The sequence below is a fragment of the Betta splendens genome, chromosome 19 (assembly GCF_900634795.4).
Source record: "Betta splendens chromosome 19, fBetSpl5.4, whole genome shotgun sequence".
Lineage (NCBI taxonomy): Eukaryota > Metazoa > Chordata > Actinopteri > Anabantiformes > Osphronemidae > Betta > Betta splendens.
In genome coordinates, this window is record NC_040898.2 from 12,229,242 (window position 1) to 12,249,771 (window position 20,530).

Consider the following 20,530-nt stretch of genomic DNA (forward strand, 5'->3'; position numbering starts at 1 on the left):
TTGATATGAAGCAGTGCTTTAGGGAAAATAAAGGTACAGTTTTGGGCGTGATGTCAGCTTTTTAACGGCAAAGCATATAAGCACTAAACACCTCTAAAAGTAAATGGCTTCCGAATAATTACTACCTACAACCTCTGGTCTCAAGGGAGCAATTCAGCGAGCCCAGATGGCCACCAAAATAGGATTTAGGTGCCAAATTGACAACATTACTCTCACTGGGATTATCAATTACCTAAATATCAATTGGTAAATAATCTTGCTGAATGGGAGGAAGGCGTCTTGGTCAGTTGTGCGTCAGATGGCCAGGGCAGTTGTTCATGTGCTGGACTGGTAGTGAGTCCTGGTCCTCATCTCCTGTCCACGTGTTGACATGAGTGTACTGAAAGAAACGAGTAATACAATATAATATAAAACAATTATTTAAATATTGTATTAAGTAATTACTGTTTTTTAAGACGAGCTGACGATCATGTCCTAGTGAAAAATTCCTGTTGGTTGTCGTTAACAAATGTCCCGCCTCCTCCGGAACGTGATTGGATGAATCTGAAGTCCCGCTAAACACTGAATTCACAGCCTCGCGCACATTTAATATCGTGCGAGCTACTCGACAACCGCGAGTTTGGTAAGTGCGTGTTGCTGAGTTCGCAGAATATTATGCAAGTTGTCAAATGCAACTCAGAATAGTTCATGTTGAAAAGTTATAATGACGTAAAAGGGCCATTAATGAAACAGTAAGTTCAACAGCAAAGTGGGTATTCTCATCCTAATAATTTTAGCTAAGGTAGCGTTTTTTGTTAGCTAACAAAGCAGCATTTCACACATATTTTAGCTAGCTGGTGCTACATGTAGCAGCAAGTGTTTAGTTATTTAGCACCACAGCCTACATGCTATATAAATTACCTGACCTGCATTTGTTTAGGTGATGGCAACTAAGTTGATCTCATCTATACCACAGGATTAACAGCAAATCGCTTCAAGCAAAAAGACAACACAGGTATGAACATGAGGTTTGTACAATGTATTTACTGCATTATGTTCAAATCACACTAATAGGGAATGTGTTTATCCAATATGTCTAAAAACCAAACAGCTCTATTGTCTTTCGGTATTTAAGCATCTTTGCATTTTTTTCTGTGAAACCTTTGATCTCACATGTTATTAATTTTCCATAAAATCTGTAAAGTTTGGATGCATGTAATTAAGAAGTCAGGCAATGTAAATGAAACGTTTCAGTAGGTTTTCGTGACAGTGATATATACTACATAGATCATCTTCAGTTATTTTGACTTGCTAATTAATCAACATTATTTATTCAGGAAAAAAGCAGGGTTTGTAATTAGCAAATGCCTTGATCTTTTGCAGCAGACTCAGCAAGAATTAGGAAGTTTGGATTTGATCTGGAAGTCTAAATAACTCATTAGCATTATGATTTAGTAAATGTTACATGAAGTCAGGCAAAAACAGTGCAGTAATGCTTGATGTGTTGATGATTATATTAGTGCGTAAATTAACAGAAAAAATAATCTCTTGGCAAATAATTATGTAATATGGTGTGAATAAATACAGCCTTTTTCCAGAGTGTAGTGTTTACATTCAGTAATAACAGATTCAATGGCGTTAATGCAAAGTGCTTGTGATAACAGTTGCTTGTTATCTTCTTTTTGACTGGCCAAACCTTTCTGTATTCATTCAAATGGCTTTCCCAAGCAAAAAAAAAAAAAAAAAATATTTTTACATGGCTGTGACTCAAAAGGCTGAAACCTGGTCTTGTCGCTGGAATGGAGCTCTCTAGCAGACAGTGAGTGAGCACATTAATCTAATGCATCAGCAGGTCCACATTTGTTTTAATGCAAACTGAAGAGAAGAAACGCGCTGCATCTCAAGGGAGAAGAAGCTTAAAATTTCCATCTAATGATAATAGATGATAATGTTAATGAGTTGTCCAAACATAACAAATGGAATGAATTACTACTTTAGAACCAAGTGTGTTTCATTAAAATACAATAAAAAGGAAAAAATTGTTTTTTATGGGAAATAAGTTTCCTGTTTTGAGTTATTGATTGTAGTAATAGGAACATATCAAGGCTGCTTTGACTCTCTGGTCATTATTGATAGAACTTGCTACAGCGTAGTGTAGCCATTTTTCTTCTATGCTCCTATGACATTAGGCTCAATGAAATTATTCTGATGACTGCTGACCCCTCGATCGGGAAAAAAAACACTTTTTCAACGACACTCAGCTTTTAAGGAGGACACAATTGTCTGAAGTCAGAACCTACTGTATGCTCAGTCATACAGAGGTAGAGATAACAAAGTATACACTTACATTTGTCTTGATGATATCATTCCCCAAGTAATGTTCTGCTGCCCTAATCAATTTCGGGTGCAGGTCTGTGTTCATAGAAGTCAGGAACAGTGGGACTATGTGCTGAGGCTACTCTCTCTCTGAGACGACCTTGTCTTTGTAACAGGACTGTTAGCCCCTGGCCTTGGGCAGTCAAACACACACTCAATCACCCCTGTAACCCTTGCAGTCAACAGCAGCCTGTCGCAGACCATTTCTACAATCTCAATTTGTATTTTGTCTCGGACTGTGATGACTTGACAGAGAAAAATAAGAGGATTTGTCTTGATCTTCAAGTCTCCCTCGAGGAAGTAAGTCTTCACCTTGAAGTTTAGCAACTGCATGGTTGCCTGCTCTCGACCAAACATGTCTCTTCATCCATACAAACGCTACGGGTTGAGGCTGAACTGGTAGAAAGTTATTAGAAGAGGGTTATTCATGATTTAAATTGTGGTTTGGTCTATATGAGGGTGAATCATCAGTAAAGCCGTATGTTAACTGCAGTACTTGCAAAATTGATGTATTTTTCATTTTACAAAATTGCCGACTGTCCACTCTGCTTTATCCAGTGTTGACATTTTATGTTGACTGCATTTAGTCTTACAGTGTATCAAAATCATAGCAACAACCCTAAATGGTAGCGCAGCCCTTTGCCAAGCCTGCAACAGTAAACACTGTGAGCCTCTAACGGTGATGCACTGTAATAGCTCGGTCTTGAGTCTAGCCAGAACATCGCATGAGGTGCTAAACAGTGATTGGCTATAAATATAAGTGGTGAACACTGCCAGTTGCACTCTTGCGACTGAAATGAGCCCAGTGATGGGAGCTTGAGAAGAAAGGGGATATCGGTGGTCACTAAATCATTCTGTAATCAGCTCTCTATGCAGGATCATCCATGCATGTTCAACGTCCCATTCTGGAAATCTCTAGCAACAGAACGCTCCAGCTGACCCCATCTGTACCCCATCTCGTTTTGCATTATCCCCAACCCATAAAAGTCCCATACAGCACAAAAGAGTTAATGATTCCCTTTGTTTTGTTGTGGGGAACAGAACCAAAGCAAATGACAACAACAAATCCATCAAACTTAGCAGCAGTGAGCACATCAGCAGTTTTTGCCAGCCCACCAGAGGCCTAAAATGCACATATTGCATGCTGGCCCCCCAAGCAGCAGGCGGCCCTGGGACTCGCCAGCCCCTCGGTGGCCAGAGAGGACTTGATAAATGACTGGAGCAAACTTCTCTGTCACCAGTGAGGGAGTAGTCCCCCACAGTAAGCTACATCATCCTAACAGCATTATTCTTTTCATGCCTGTTGTCGATACAGAGTCCTGTGATTGGCGTCACGCTTTGCACAGGTTAATTGGAATCCTGAACTGGAAAACGGCAGGGGAGAAGTGCAACTATCGTTGCCCACAGAACCATACGTAAACCATGGGTATGTGTGTTAAAGACATGAAAAAGTAGTTTGTAAAAAGTTTTTGTTACTGCTTCCATATAGGACATTACATTTCTGAAAATGTTACACAAAACCTGTCCATGTCCTTCAGGAAGTAAAAGGAGTTCATAGGACTAAGGATACATTTAACACAAAGCAACATTTACTTAGTACTCCCCTTGTTTTTCTAGATGCAGCATAGTTTTGAGGTCCATTACCGAATTGGAAAAACATAACTCAATCACTGCATGTCTCCAACCACATAAAAGCAGATACTCAGACCAGAGGGCACCAATCTGCTCAGTGACCTGTGGCATGAATGCAGCAGGGCAGCACCTTGATAAAGTAGCAAAACATGAGCCAGAGTTGGCACCTTGAACGCAGCTTGTTACTTTTACACAATGCAGAATTAAAGGAAAGTCTAATGCACCGATCGGAAACTGTTCTCTCTGCTTTCAGGAGTTGATTCTATCGCCACATGTCAAGATGAGGGACAGACACAGGACCATTACACCGGAATGGACAGTCTTCCTTATCGGGGTAAATAGAAGATACGTCACATGGGGTTATTGATAAGTTAATGAGGCAAAAAACACTTCCTAGAAGACCCATTCACCACCATCTCCTCAAATCATTGATTTACACATTATTCACATCGCAGTGTTTACATTGCAGCAAAGCTTTGCGTAATTAAAATCTACCTTAACCGCTCCCTTTGCTGACGTCTCACGTGGTCTTGGTGACATACTGTACCCCTGCTGTTTATTCAGTCAATGGATGATCATCAGGGAAATCCCTAACGGGAGCCAAAATACTTGTTTCATGTTTGGGCAGTGATGGAAAGTACTTTTCCTTTCGGAACTGGCACACGAGAATCACAAGAATCACAGCGACGGCAGATCAAGAGTAAAATGAAGTATGCAAATGTAATCATATTTATCAGAGAATGCTTATGGCAGAAAGCTATTAATTTCTCCTCTGCTTCTTGACACTTTAACATATGCATCACCTGCTTCTTGCAAATGATTATTTTTGTGTTTTCCATCTCTGTTGACAGAGCATTATTTTCTTTTCCAGTGCGTCTTGTTATTTTTCTAAACTTTCTCTGTCTGAAGAGTGTAATGGCCTCTGATTGAAATTTCACTCAGAAAAACTAAGTGAAATACATGTTGTGTATTTAATGGAAAAAATAATTGCACGTCAGATGAAACAAAGCATGACGCATAGTAACCAGGACGACTGACTGGAAACACAAGTCAGCAAAGAGGTCAGGCTGTTCGCTCTCTTATTTGCTGCAATTACTCAGTGCATTCTTTCATTTACTCATTCCATCATTCTCTCATATGAATGATCTGTTGCTCGCTTGCTTACTCGCAGAGTTAGTCTTTCACCGAGACAATTTGACAGATCCTATGTTACAGTAAAACAGATCATCTGTGAAGTTTGTTAGGACTGATGGAATCCGAAGACTCATTAATAAACAAGGATGATATTTTAGTGTATTCACAATAATCAGGCTGTTTACTGTTAGTTTGTTTATTTTGCTGCATTGTAGCATCTTACAATTTGCCTCTAGTGGCTTTACAAGCTTTGCCCTAAGACTGTGTACGTCCGGTACTGTATGTCTGACACAAAAAAGGAATGACTACTCAGAAATCACCTAGATCATCGCCTAGATATTGCTCTCACAGGCCGTTAGACTGATGCACGCACTGGAAACAAACAAAAATAGCACAAGTACAATACAAGGAGAATTAAATATTTGATTTGACCTTACATTAGGTATATTATCAAGTTGTTGTAGCACTACACTTTACGGTCCTAGCTTATCCACAGACCACTTTGGAAACACCTTAATTAGAAGCAGGGCTGTCATCTTCAGACGTGTGATTTCTGCACCACTGGGAAAGTCACCGGCACACAGAGAGCTCTTGTGCACTCTTTAGAGGCACAGCCGCTGCACGTGGATGAATAAAAAGCGGCATTTCCTGTAACGATGGTTTGCGAGGCGACTGTTGAGGAGTGCTATTTCAATTCATCCCTGAAGCAGCCCAAAGGAATTGAGCCCATATTGAGCTCACTCCGGGGCTCTGAGTGGTCAGGAAGATTGATTCCAGGACTAGATCACTGCTAACTGAGGACTGAAGTGCACTGTTGCTTAGCTTTGTGCATCCCATACCATGGGAAGCTTGAAAATAAAGCAAAACTACAAATAATATAGTATATGTATGTATGGAAACGTAAGATATCGTCTCAGGACATTCAAAGTTCTGGTCATTCATAGTTAGTGTGTATCTGATGGAACAGCAGGCAATCACTATGTACAGTGTAATGACCTGTGGGTTATTGCAGGGACAGTATGGTGGTGATCACTGCATCTGCCAAAGTGCCTCTAACCTTTTGAGTATCACTTATAATTAGCAGGGAGAAGACATGCAAAAAATACCAGATGGTAACATTATTTGATAGTCTCACAAAATGACGACCACGGTCCTTTAATTCTTGTGTGATAGTTTTAATTAAAATGGCTTGTCAAAACGACAATTTATACTAAATTGATGCTATGCATGATGCTATTAATACAGTGTCACTGACATTCCTATTAATTACCCTGACTAGTTGATATTACACACATCTTCATTATCGACATAAAGATTGAGATTGCCTTAATTGTTAGAGGAATAAAGAACCCTAAGTGATGTATCCATCTCATTTTTTTACTCTATATGAATACTAGCTTATTTTGAAACCACATCTAGTCATAAATGATCCAGCTACCTATCTGTGTCATAGAAAATACCAAGTGTTTTAGATAAATAAATATCAAAGACATGTTGGTTTCTGTGTGTTGTATAAAGGCCAAGTTGCAGTAAGTGAACAGTTCAGTCAGCAGTGTCTGCTTCATCTGTTTTGTCCCGTGACAGGGTAGTCATCTTCATTCTCTTTGTCCTTACTTCAGAGCAGGAGGTAATATATAAAGGCCTGTGCTCACATGAGGTGTCCCCCTCTGCTTTGCACTTGTCCTCCTGGGCTGAATAATGTCTGAAGCTTCACTCTTTGCTTGATTTGATGAATTATATCCCGTGCCTTTTTTTTTTATGTGGACATTTTATGATGCAGTCATGTTCTACCGGTTTTGAGGTTTTACTGTTTTTGTGTATATTTGCGTATGCTGTATTTTGTCCCATGATGTTCATTGGGTTATTGCTTTAAGTCATTTCTAGTTAATGAAATATTTCAGTATCGATGCATGGCAACTGTGACGCTGTGGTTTCCGTTTTTGGAAATCGTTATTAGCTGAAGACAAGGCTTTGTTTAATAGTAGCGTATTGTAATCGTCCGTGGTTACAAACATTTGTCTATACTGTTATCCATTGTTTTATGATGCCCACTACAGTGAGCTCAAAGTCAAACTCAATATGATGAGGTATTAGCCTCCACCACCATTTCACTCAGACATGTCAAGGTCAGGTCACTGTGGGATTGTCTCCAACCCCCAGCGGCCGCAGCCACACATCTTCCCTCTGTAGTGGAAGCATGTTATTTGTGTTCACCTCATCACTGCTCAGATGGGCTGTGCAGAGATAATAATGCCCCCTTTAACCTTCTAAATGATTACAGTTGGAAGAAAACAACTGCTTTTGCGGCTGAAGTCACTGCTTGGCTTTTTATGTCAGCCTACATTTTTGTTTTACGCTCTCACAAAGGGTAGAGGCTTTTCCACTTCTCGTGTTACATATGTTAGCAACACAAGTATTTAAAAATAACAGTCATTGTTCCTTTTTACAGTCAGACAGTGATGAACCTACCCACTATCCTGATGAACTTGCTCTTAAGGGCAGTGAGGCCTCCAGTTTTCTGCCACGGTGTTTACTCTCTGGCTGCCAAAGGAGGAAGAAGAGGGGATCTATTTGTCCCAAGGTGAGACACACTCTCCAACACCCCAATGTTAAATAAACACTCCCAGACCTCTGGCCACCTCACTCCAGCTACTGGAGTACCATTTGTGTGTCTGGATGATGGAGGGCTATTGTTATCTATCGCCTCTGCACTCTGCTGAGAGGCCAAGGAGAAGGCTGGCAATGGCCGCGTGCTACATATAGACTCGCCCACTCGCGTTAAGTTATATTTGTTGGCCCTAAATAAAAATAGAACAGGAGATTTGCTGAGGTTTCTTAGCGTCTGAAGGGAAGGGAAGAGATGGAGGGGAAGACGGAACAAAAAACAAAATTAGACCGTAGCTCAGCGTGTGTTTCATCACCTGCAAAGCCAATGAGGGAGAGCGTCTCCTCGTCAACAACTGGAAAGCGTATCCCAGCTTCAGCTGCCATCTCTGCTGCACGCTACACTAACCAAGAATGTGTATTTCTGCAGATGATTAAATCAATACCATTTTGACAAGACTTGTTGGAACATGCCTCTTTATTTTACGCAATTCCTTCCCTTTCGTCAGGGAGCATTTATCAACCTGCCGGTGCGCTGTCACCTAATGGAGATTGTTCTTTAGTCTGCACTTGATATAAGGGAGCGATTATGATGCATGTCGATAGTTTACAAAGATATTGACACAGGAACAAAGAGCAGGCCTTGCGGCTTAGAGCGCCCTCCTCCCAACAAACAAAATCTGTCACCTAAAAATGCCTTTGCACATGATCTTGGTGTGGGGCACAAGGAGTTAATGATAAAAACCAGCCCAGGGTGTGACAGCAGGCCCTGAATATAATAAGCTTGAAGGAGACAGGGATGAGAAAAGGTGGGATGCATATAAAAAGAGGGAGAAGAGTGGGAAAACAAATGATGAGTTCCCCCTATAAATTCTTCATCTGCATTGGCTGATTGAAGTGGCTTGAATGTGCACTCGCCTGCGACTTAACAACTAATCCGGTTTGTAAGTTATTATTTATCTTCAGGAAAGTTTGTCAAACTTGGGCTTTGATTTTCTACCCTGATTTCCCTCTTGTGGCTCGCTCCTGCACATGCTCCCCACATAATTTATGACTGCCTCTGGTCTTGATGACAGATTATTAAAAGTAGAATTAGTTTTTTGCTCGGGATTTCTCCACTGGGAATTGGGAAGGCAGTTCTCTCTGTGGAAGGTCTCTTACGAGGTCTCCATTACTAATAGAAGTTTTTCTCTGATGGGGGGCAAGGAGACTAATGATTTGAATTTACTGTGGCAGCAGTCACGTGGTCTGGAAGGCATCAGTCGAACAGACAAGAGGTTAACTTCCTCCCTGTGGAGAGGTTTATTGGATTGTTTAGCAGCAGAAGGATAATGTTTTTGTCATAGACTGCTGCAGCAAAACAGCAGCGTGGCAGAGAGAAGGGGAGAAGAGAAATGAAGGGAGGAAGGACACTGGGAGTAATAGTTAAAGGGGAAGAGAGGAGAAAGAGATGAGAAAGATAGAAAAAATCCAACAGCAAAGCAGGGCGAGCAGGACAGAAGCAAGTTATTTCTAATATAGGTGGACAGATACGATAAAGCGCGCTGATAGTGCACCATTCCTCTACGGCTCTTACGTGTGCACAGGAGGAAACGCGCTTCCATTCAGCGGTGTGCACAAAACGTGAATACACACACGCATTCGGTCTCATTCACACACAGACAAAAAGAGAGATGTTAGTTCCTTTCACCTGATGGCCGTTTGGAGCTTGTACTCCCAGCATGCCTCGGCAGTATGGGTACCAGAGGGGAGTCACAGCGCAGCTGAGAGCCTCGGCTTAATCTTATGCATCATTAAGCACTCAGCAGCAAGCCAGCGCTGTTCATATACATCATCCACGCTTAATAAACATAATGATGACATAAGATGTAATTCTAGATGAATTTTCATTTTATAGGGAAATGGAGAATTCCTGTAGAAAGGGAAGAAAAAAGTAAATTATCTGGGAAGTACAAAATAAATTATGTTTTTTTTCACACTTAGATGAATGTAGGTGTTTGGTGCATCTGAACTGGGGATACTGTGTTAGCCTGCATGTGGATGTCACGCTAACGGTGCCAATAAGGCTTTTGGTTGTGGCGATGGCGGCTTTGGTGTGGCAGGTGCGGTTTGATGAGAGTGGGTGGGGTTGTGGAGGAGCAGAGGCCGAGAAGGCTGGAGAAAAATGGGGGTGGCTATTGTGAAACGTTTGCAAATTTTAATTCCTAATCGCAGGGCATGATGGACAGGCTGAGACACCCCAGAGTGGAGCTCATCCATCATGGGAAGAGGAAACCTAAGAGAGAGGGGCGAGATGTAAAATTTCTGATGGAGTTACCTTACGGGGGGGGAGAGGGAAAATAGATTCCAGATAAAAGGGAAGTACGTGGGAGTGAAAGGGGAGCGGGTACAGTGGGAGGGCATCACAGGCCTGAGATTGCTTCATGTCTCCCTGCTGGGACTCCAGGGTAGCTTGGCCTGGAAATGAGTTCTGCTTTCAGGGACTCTACCAGACACTGAATCATCCTGAGAGGTGTCCTCACTGCACTTGTCTTCAACAGATAGCAGGCGTAAAATGATGGTGACCTGGCGATGATAAAATCAATACAAATGGGATATAATTAACTAAGGGAATAGTTGTATAAGCAGAACCTCCATAACCTGGATACCTGCTTTCTTAAATCAACAAAAACTACACAAATGAGAAAAAAAATCTTTAAACCCACATTCACATTGTCTAACGTGACAACTTTGCCTGCTAAGTTATTGTTACCTCTTTGTCAGAGCAATATTTCACAAAAGTGTTTGTGTCGTGATAGCAGAGAGCACCCTGAGAGTACATGAACTGAACATCAAACATGATAATGTCTCATTATGTCTGAGAATTAATTAGCTTCAGTGTGTTAAGGTCCTGGCTGCCTGCTTTTTTTAAGGCATAATGTGAGTTTTAGACCTCAGCAAGTTTGGAGCCAGTGGACCATATGAGCCAGCATGCCAGTGGGTGAGCCAAGTCTCTCAATGCAGGGATCATTACCACCCCTCTTTTCTCTCTGTCGTTCTTTTTTTTGCCATCTTCCTCACTTTGCATTTATTATATATATATATATATATTTTTTAGATACATATAAGGCTGTTGAAAATCTGTTTTTCATGTACCGACTGAATGTTTAGTTTTTTTTTTCATTAGACAAATATCTACTACTCATTAGTTCTAGTTGGTGTGTTAATTAAAAACATTTCAAATTATCAGATTTGTAGTTTAGTATCTACAAGTTTCCAGTCATACTGGGGCTATTGTGATGTCAGCCTGTTGATAATTAGTTACCCATAATCCTCCTCACTCTGCTTTCTAGAAAAAAGAACCGTATTAGGCAGAGAACAGTGACAGGATCAGAGAAATGGGCTTTTAACTAACATGCAAAGTGATGAATGGATTGACCACAATGTAGACTAATGGAGCCATGGAACTAATTAGGCCGAGCAGAGCTGTGCTTAAATGTAAATGGATTGAGCTGGATGCCACGTAGGAACAGCTGAGAGAATGATGAGGTCCTTCACTTGGGGGTCAATCGATGACCAAGCAAACACAGTCTGAGGGCTTTGTAAGTGTGACCAGTGTTTGTCTTGTTGCATGTGTGCAGTACGTCTGTATTTATGCTCGGGTGTCTCATAGATCCTCTGTGTCATTGATGCATATGGCCGCCTGCATGACTTTGCAGAAAAGCTGTAATAAATCTCTAATCATTCCCGTCCCTCGCGCCCGGCTCTGAGACCCTGCAGCTTGGCACCTACCACATGTTTGCTGGCATGCCCTCTGACTTTGCGGTCCTTGTAGACCGCTTCTGTTGGCTGCACCTCAAATCTGCTGCTTTCACCTCAAGATTGCCTGCGAAGATAATTAATGTGCTCAGTCACATCACCTAACCCAGTTTTAGTCAGCACGCCGAGCCGTTTCTCATGCATTCATTCAGTATTTACGGCCGTTCTGTGACCTTGTAAACGTATGAGGAGGAAAGCAAGTGACAGCAGAAGCTCTCTGTATTTGTCGTTAAGTACGGAAAGTCCTTTAGTGTGAGGACAGCAGTAGCAATGACTGTGAACCCTCCTGCTCTCTGGGAAGCAGCATGTGCCCTCTGCTTGGCTTTGTAGGCGCTGCACATCCTAGAATCAGCGTGTGCAGAAATGCAAATAACCCTCCCCAATAAAAGTTGACATTACCTTCTCTGATAAATTTTTCTGCTGCGGTAAGAGACAATTTAATGTAGAATTAGAAGTCACTCTCTGCCACCACTTACATCCTTAATTAGCAGTAATTTCTTTGCACCCATTAAAGAGAGAGAGAGAGAGAGGACACAATAGAAGAGGACGAGGAGAAGATGAAAGCAGCACAGCTCTCCTTGTTACTAGCCTGGTGTGTCTGTCTGTAGCAGAGTGTATGTTGTGAGTTTGTGTATTAGTGGGTCCTCTCTGGCTAGGTTGCCTGTGGTGATTGATACACGTCTTGCTCAGTCACCAGCCATTGGCACTGGGGTGGATGTAAACACTGATTAGAGGGAGGAAATGAGGCCCTCACTTTGTCCTCTGTGTCAGGGAGCACTGCGGTGGCTGTCTCTGTTTGTCTAGTTCTTTCCACCTGAGCACGTTTCAGAGGACACCGTTAGCTACGCTTTATAGCCATTATTTAGATAGCGACACAACGGGATGCTCCTTTTGCTCTTTGACTGACATGCCCAGCCATGTGCTCAGCAATTCAACTCACTGCATCAGACAAAGTGGGTACAAGTTTGTGAGCACACAAAAATGATGATGCGACAGTTTGTATGGAGGAGAAGTTGGACGGGGTTACTGCTGATTTAAAGTAGTTATTTTACTTATTTTTATTATGCATTGTATGTCATATATATTCATTTCCCCAATAAAGTATTATAATTATTTTTTAATGAGACACAGACACAATCTTTTTTTTTCATATCACAAAATGCATACAAGTGCAGTGTGCTTTCTTTTCACAGTACCTGGTATATTTGTCATACTATTTACCTGTAATGTTACGATATATGCAAATCATGAAACTGGATATTTCCCCCTAATGAAATTATGACTAACCATTCAATTTGGATAACAAATCTGCTTCGACTGCTTTGGTGGCGCCTTATCAGGAAAAAAATAACGGTGCCGAAAGACTGCAGCACAGAAAACATTTTTCTTTCTTTGCCAGGAAAAATGAACTGTCACCATTTAATGATAGATATTTGCATTGTGATACAAATCGTGTCCTTGGCCCTAAACATAAGATATAGATCCATTTATAATGAATTCAGATAAAGTGTCCTTTTTGCATTTTCGCTCTAATGGATTCGTGGAGCCAGCATCAGTGACCCTGGTGCAATCGACAAAAGCCTGTGCCAGTGGATGCTTTAGACAGACATCTATCATTTCCGTTCACACCTTCTAAGACGCCGCTGATATTTAGGTGCAAATGTATTTTTTCAACTATATGTATGTGTAACTTCGGCAAGCTGGCTCACTCTTTTTTTTCCTAGTGTTGTGGGAATGTGAAGAAGAAAGGGGGCAAAAACACATTAGATTTTTTTCCATCATTAAGCTGTGTCTGGGAGATGATGTGCTAGCCGTATGTGGTCCAGGGGAAGTATTTATAGCCCTGCTGGAATCTTGCTGTGCTGCGTTGATAGCAGAGATAATGGGAGAGAATGGGACGCAGCGAACTGTTCTAATGACACCAACAAGACAAGGGAACAGCAAGGATAAATAAATGTTAGCCATTTTCTCTTGCACATCATTTGCATTTTTTCTTGTTAAGGTCACTTATAGAGTCAGACAATAACAATAAGGGAATAAAAGCTTCTGCCGAAAATAAAATCAGAAATAACAAAAACAGACCTACTTAGTATGCTAGTAATTGATTTTATTTCCTAATAGTGTGACATTCAGTTGAAGATAGTGCCGGTTTTTAATTTTTAGCCGCTTTAATTCCTGTGTAGCTGCTTGAGTGGGTTTCCTTGCGAAATAGGGGGAATACAAACAAGATTTCACTTCATTACACAGGAACAAACTGTACAGAAATTGCACTTACTTATGGAAATGACTGTTAAACATGCAGAGCATTACGTGCTCTGCCTGTGCCGAAAACGCTGCAAACATTAAACCATGCACATGTGAGTACAGACAGTGAGGCAGTAAGGAGGAGCAATTACCTCAGGCTGGGTTTGAGGAGCACTGTTAGCAGGGATGATCAAAAGGGACAACTGATTAAAGAAATACATTGACCTTAAAATGAGTCTAATTTAATCAGAGGCGGTTTCTAAAGGTGGAGACTCTTAATAATAACCTTTTTCCTGAGGCTCACTGTACCACCTTATCTCACCGGTGGTGAAACGGATGACAGATGTAGTCGACCAACTGGACTCGCTTGTGCTTCATTTCATTCTTCCATCTAACAACAGTAGTTTTGGTAACTTTTCCAAACAGTGGAGCATTAGTGTAACCTCTGGGCCTGGTTTTGTTGCTGGCAGATAATGAGAGACAAACAGCTTGGTCAGCAGTAGGCATAAGTGCTGGGGGTTTATGGGCAGTGTGTTGTGTCCCAGGTTAACACTGATGCCACCATTTAAGCTCTGTGTTTTAGCACCCGCCTGCTAATTGAGATGACAAAGGCCATAACTGTGACTTTGTTGGCCAAACGGCCCTCTCTAGACCTGTGTCTGGCTCCAGTCAAGGACAACCAGTGCGCTCTAAGTGCAACCTTGGAATTTAAGATGGTGCCTGAGACCTTATGTGCATCTAGAAACAATTAGCGCAGCTCAGGTGGGCCCACATGCATTCCGAGGCCGGGTTAAGTGCCAGAACTGCACTTGCTTTGTTTGTTGTACTTAAAGGCACGTAAACCAAATCCTCCATCCTCTAACGGTAGCATTTAGCATTGGCAAAGCAACTGAAATGGATGTTCTGTTGTTTTAAAAATCACATTTGATTACCCTGTTTGTTTGTTATGCTGCTCATCACACACTGAGCCTGCTGTAATATGAAGCAGCATCAATTGACACTCCATAAAGCATATATAACATGTTAACAAGAGACATAAACAAGGCCAGCTGTTGAATTATCTTCAACTATCCTAAAACTGTGTTTGTGATCAATTAAGGCTCAGTCTCACAGTTTCACATTGAAAACAGGATGTCTTCTGTTACCCGTCTAATAATAGTAATGCATATGGCGCGTGTTTTGATTAACATAATGGAAAAATAGCCCACATAATTTATCTTCTAAGTCCGAGGGAGAGAGAGCCAGATTGGAGCCTGAGGACTCAATCCACCTCAACATATGCTGCCATTGTAAGTCTCTGAATGTGGAGGATCTGGAGCCTAGTTCCCATGATATTTATTGAAAAACATTTGACTTTATGAGCTGCATACTTAATGAATGCCTATCAATGCTGCAGCTCGGCAGATGAGGCAATAATTCTACATATAAGTATCACAACCACACTTTGGCCTGTAATGTTGTTTCTAATCATGATCTATTCTAATTTCTGTTTAGCACTGAACCCGGGCAGGGTAAAAGACGGGTCTGTATCACCATTAGCATTTTGCAAGCTGTTTTAGAAAGATCTATTAGCAGTATAGCCATAACTGGATTTTCAGAGCTGCTGATCTATACCTCTGTCAGCTGGAAACTTACTGTATTTCGTGCTACTGCTGACTAGTCCAGTCAGTTTTTGAGGTTAAGCTTCTTAATATCAATCCGCTGACAGCTACTAATTGTTTTGCATTCTGACACAGAATGTGAATAGTAAAAAAACTGTAGATGAAGTCCTTTGTTGCTACACCTTGTTGTGAGGTAGGTGTTAATCTGTGTGTCCAGACAAACAAACAAACATCCAAATGCATTGACAAACTTCTCACAGCTTGTAAGATATAAACAAATTTCATAATTAAATCTCATTCATATATTTGGCTGTAACCAGATCAGTAGTTGCTACTTAACGCTAGTCCATCGGTTTTGTTTAGGTGATTCACATATCGGAGGAAAGTTAGATGTATTCCTCTGATTGTCTAGCTGCGAGGAAAATCCATCTCAGAGCATCCTGCGGCTGCTGGGCCTTTATTGACAGATCAGATGGGACATTGGAGGAGAAATTGGCCTCATTTGTTTCTCATGTCACCTTAATGGCAGATCTCTTTCAAGGGGCAAAGAATTGACAGCCCCCTGGTCTCAGTGAGCAAACAGCCGAACCTAGTTTATTGGTTTCCTCTTGCAAACATTCTGCCTAATGTGGCTGCCTAGATCAGCCTCCAAAGTTGAAAAGATCCCCCAGAAAATATTAATCAAGTCCTTTGACTGATTGTCGCTGGATGATAAATTATCTGGAAAAGGACAGTGTTGCTATAGCCTGGAGACATTTATCACACTCGTACTGTACTGTAGGCTGAGCTGGGATTCCAGGAGTGAACCGACCGTGCTGACAAAGTAAAAGGGTCAATTAGACTTTTTTAGTCAGAATTTGTAGCATTAAGCCAACAGTGATAATATGTTTCAGGCTACATGACGATGCGATGCAGTTGGCTGTGTAACTCCAGACTGGTCGTAGGGCCCATGCTGATCCGTGTCCTATGCAGTTGCTTGTCCCCAACTATTGTTGCTGTCAATACTTGTACTAATCATTTCCCCCTTCAGCAGTGCTGGCGTCTTGTTTCCTGGCGTGATTGAAGTTTTTGTACGTCACTTGGAAGTGAACAGGTGTCAGCCTAGCACAGGCACCTCACAGATGGCAGCATAATTAGCATTGATTCTGGCAGGCTTTCACAGGCCAGGGTCTAGATAGCTGTGACGACCAACTAACCTTCCCACCTCTTGATGGGCTACCTCTGGGACAGATCGAAGCTCATTTTACTCCTAGAGCGGTGCACGCTAAAGGACTCCTTAGTAACACACACCATCTGAGACCGACGAGAGAAACAACTGGAACTGTGCACCTAAAATAAGCCAGGACTTTTACTTTAGCTTGTTATAAACCAGATTGACCTCATGTCTAGAAAATTATTTCTTTAAGTATCTTGTTAATCATTTTATATGCAAAATGTCGCAGAAATTAGTATCAAAGATTAATATCTTTATGTAATTCTAAATTAATTATAATTTATATTGCTTTAAAATAAAATAAATGTAACGATTAAAAATATAAACTGCTAAATGTGTGAGCATGTGTCACCATTTATGGCTCAGTAGTCCTCCTCTTATGGTATTTGTCTATTACAAATTGCATGCCAGAATAGGCCAGCCACTGCACTTCGAAATGGATCTCGTGTAATCTTATTTCACCGTGTCATATGGCAGCATGACATGCTGTTTTACTCCGTAACATTTGGTTGTAGTGAACCAGCTGACTGCATCCGATGCGAGGAGTCGCCTTGTTATTATGAGCCACTTGTAACGGTGTGTCTGAGGGGTTGTTGTCAGAGTTGGTGGGTCATGCAGGCATGTTGGTCACTAATACAATACACAGAAAATTGCTTCGGCGGGATACATTTGTCATTTGTTTTCTTTCATGTATTTCACTGTGTTCACAAAGACTTTTTAATAACATCCAGTGTAGCTTGAATATGGGCTCTGCCACTTTAAATGTCTTTGTTATTGCAACCAAATGTTCAACACAAAACAGAGACACACATTAGTGACTCGTTATAGTCAGCAGCAATAATGTAATTGATGATCTCCTGTGCATTTTTTTTACCAAATATTATCAGCCGTAACGATGAGAACCAGTCATGCTGTATACCGCACTGGTCAGGTGTCAGGATTCATTATATTTGGCTGAAATTTGCATAATTCAAGAGGCATCAAATTAAATCTGCATAATTCCTCTGATTACACTTGTTATTAAATGTGAGTGACATTGATTTACAAAATGGCTTGATATAAGGTTAATGGCTGATGTCACCTTCTTGCGCCCCTGTCTTTTCTCAATTATCACAAAGCTTTGTTCACTGTATTATTTATGTTTCTATATCCTTAAGTAACGTGGTCCTAGCTCTGCCTTCACCTTTCTGCATTACACTGCCACTTGAACTGGCCTCTTGCACCAGGTTTCTGAAATCATGTAACGCAGAATGTAATTTAAGTGGGATGAACAGCCATAACGTGGCTCTGCCCTGGTCCATTTAAGCACATTTACGTGGCCCATTATTGACAGCTGGCTAAGTGTCATTTGTCAAGGAAGGAAAAATTGACAGGGCTAAGAAACTGAGTAAAATAACAGTCAATCAGACCTGCTTTACAGTCATAAGGGGCGAGAAAGGACCTCCACAGTGTTTTCATTTTCTTGTGGGAGAAAGCATAAAACCTATTTTCATAATAATACACACAGCCTGTAGGCTACAAAATAAGGAGACGACTGTGCACTGTGTATCTGTGCATCCCCCTGTCAGAGACAGAAGGGTTTCAATCTCTTTTTCATTTCATCCTGATAGCTCTGCGTTTTATTACTGAGGAACAGGAACGTTTCCTGAGGTAAAAAGGAGTGCACATTCCCAAGATAAAGTTGGAGGTTTACAGCTATTTCCAGCCGTAATGTATTATTCCGTTAAAGCAATGATCAGGTAGTGTTGGATGAATGGGAGATGTTCAGCACCATTACTGCCTGGCACATCAGTGAGGCATTATTACATTATCGCTGCTCTTTAGTAGGAGATTGGGTGTGTGACCGGGTTCTGAATACACTCATCCCGCTCTCCACGGCGTAAATTGCAGATTGGCTCATTGACTTCAATGATAAAATGTAAAAATTGCCAGTAAAGAGAACATAGACTCAGGTTACTCCTTAGCTGTTTGTCAACGGCAGATGTGACTCGGTTGGTGCAGAGCATGTTAAAGAGTTCCATCTCCCAGAAGTCAATGTCATTTATGCCTGAAACTGCTAAAGCAATAGCTCATCTTGTCTCTTGTGTGTCATACTGCAGTGCCTTTGTCTGAGATTAAAATTTGCTCTGGTGGTGGGCTAAAATCCTGAAATATCACTTATAGCCCAGACAAAATATAATAACCAGATTATTCTGAATGGAAAGTCACACATTCAAATTAACATTGTTTTGCATTTAAAATTACATTAAAGCATTGTTCCTGTCAATATCAAAAGCGAGTTCTCCTCACACAAATAATTAACAATTAAAATACACGTCACTAATGTCTTTAGGGTAATTTGTGTTTGATAATTGACAGCAAATTAATTAAATAATTCATCAAGCCTCCATCCCACAGACCATGTGTTCAGCGTGCGTTTTAGTGGCACATCAAAGACAAACGTGGAAGCATTATTATTCTGCCTATTAGGCCTGAGCAGGTTATTCTGAAAATGGATACCGCTAATGTTATTTCACACGACACTCCAGAAGAGCATTAATCCATGATAATTACCTTGGAAGGAAGCAAATAAAGACAAACTAATGGCGGGGTTGATCATCAATTTCAAACATTCGACTCAAATGCCCTACATTTTTATGCAGGAAACGTCCAGTTGCTGTGCTTCTGCTTGGAATGCCTTTTTAAGTGTATATTATCCTGTCCTTGACTGGAGAAGTGCTAGGAGAAATCATTAAAGCAAATTAGACTATTAACATCCTAAAGAACATTTATCTTGTGGATCAATAGGCTCTCATCTTCTTTAGAGGACCCTTTGGTGTCCTAAAGCCATTATGAGCCAGATCATGAGGAAAGTCAATTCATTACATGCAGATAGGCCAATAATTATTGACACCATAGGTACGAATAATAATTTGAAGACCATAACTTTTGCAACTTTTAAATTATTTAAAAAAACAAAAGATAGGCTCATGCACTGAACATGTTCAGCCGAATTCATTAAAGTTGTCACACAATCTCGTGAGAACGCAGCCGTTTACTGAGGAGGATATTTAAAGCATCCACTCAGGAGGAGAAAAAAGTCTCTTGGCATTGATGCACTTGTCGTAGATCAAGCAACACTTCACCATATGATTTTTCCTGCTTTGCTGACTGTGTGTGAAGATGCCATACACCGAGCATGGATTGGATCTGCAGTCTACCGTCACAAGATCCGCGATGCTCCAATCAACACACAAGATGTTCAGACATTTATAATTGCATCATTTTGCAGTGCCTGCATGTGACGTCACGGCCGCCTCGTTTGTGTTTGCACACACTCACCTTTGTGTTTCTAGGAGTTGTCAACAAGATAAATCGACACATGCACAGGCTTTTTTTCGTATTCCTTATTTGTGGTTTCTATGGGAAGTGAAATGTGCGTTTAAGGAAAGAACAAAGGAAAGGATACTTCGACATCATGTGGCCCTGAATTTAACTCCCACAAATCAACAAAGCAGCTGCTTTGACATGATGTTGATTTGATGAACATGATGTGATACTATTATCTTTCCCCAAGCCTTCGTCAGTATGTTGACCAAGATGGGCATTGTTCAAAAGCCATAAATCTCTCCCCCTTGCGTCGTGGCAATAATAGCACTAAATGGGAGTAAAATTACTTTTCCTTTTTCATCAGTTGTTATGCTAAAAACTGTAACCTTAAAGTGACCGCTGCCACGTATAATATGCTGCGCCGTTTGTTGAGCGCTGAAAAGGCGAGTGGGGGATCCTTCTGTTCCACATATGGCCCCATTGTCTTGGTAATGCCGCGCTATGTGCCCCCTCCTGAGCGTGCTCCCATCCCTGCTGCTAGAGAATAAACTGTTGGTTTCGCTGAGGCGAGCAGCAGGCCCGTGGACACAGAAGTATGTAGGATGTTGGGCTCCCTTTCGCACGGGCGGTCGATTCCACC

General features: G+C 41.2%; 1 protein-coding gene across 13 annotated transcripts in view; it reads left to right on the forward strand.

The window, feature by feature from the left end:
* The first annotated feature begins 568 nt into the window (after nucleotides 1-568).
* Nucleotides 569-20,530, forward strand: part of LOC114845886 (cadherin-related family member 1) — a 73,020-nt gene continuing 53,058 nt past the window's right edge. For 5 of the 13 annotated variants that reach the window (XM_055504429.1, XM_055504425.1, XM_029134446.3 and 2 more), the window contains exons 1-5: nucleotides 606-731; nucleotides 920-994; nucleotides 3,671-3,781; nucleotides 4,241-4,321; nucleotides 7,571-7,702. The gene's annotated coding sequence lies outside the window, so the exon portion shown is untranslated. Of the gene's footprint in view, nucleotides 732-919; nucleotides 1,008-3,670; nucleotides 3,782-4,240; nucleotides 4,322-7,570; nucleotides 7,703-20,530 lie in introns of all 13 variants that reach the window. The other 8 variants (XM_055504426.1, XM_055504428.1, XM_055504431.1 and 5 more) reach the window with 8 other exon arrangements.